Raw genomic sequence first — 460 nt, 5'->3', positions numbered from 1 at the left:
GGGGGGCTTCAAGCTGGGAATTCCGCGAACCAAGTTTTGCTCGTTGGTTATAAAACCACACCAACAACAAGAAAATAACCCTAATGATAATACGAAGAGGACACAACAGGCTCATGAATATTAACACGAGTGCAATTTTAAAATATCAAAATTAGTGAAAGCCAACCTTCTATTTAAAAACCGTTATTATAGTCAGCTTTAAAACAACATAATAGAGCAAATCCCAGCGAGCTCCAATGTAGCAGTCAGCAGTAGTAACGTGTTCATACAACGCTCCGTGTACTTGTGTGATATCGAAAACTAAGTGGCATAGTAACCAGCGCCTGAGTTTCAGCGGCTAGGTGCCTCGCTGTCCAAGTTCGATTACCGAATAGGGAGAATTTTCATTTATGTTTCTGCTAGGATGTTGTATCCCTCTCAACCCACGATAGACACTGTCGGAACCCTGCCTCCTAAAGAA

Source organism: Aplysia californica, unplaced genomic scaffold (assembly GCF_000002075.1).
Source record: "Aplysia californica isolate F4 #8 unplaced genomic scaffold, AplCal3.0 scaffold00179, whole genome shotgun sequence".
Classification (NCBI taxonomy): domain Eukaryota; kingdom Metazoa; phylum Mollusca; class Gastropoda; order Aplysiida; family Aplysiidae; genus Aplysia; species Aplysia californica.
The sequence above is the reverse complement of the archived record's forward strand: the minus strand, read 5'-3'. Positions refer to the sequence as shown.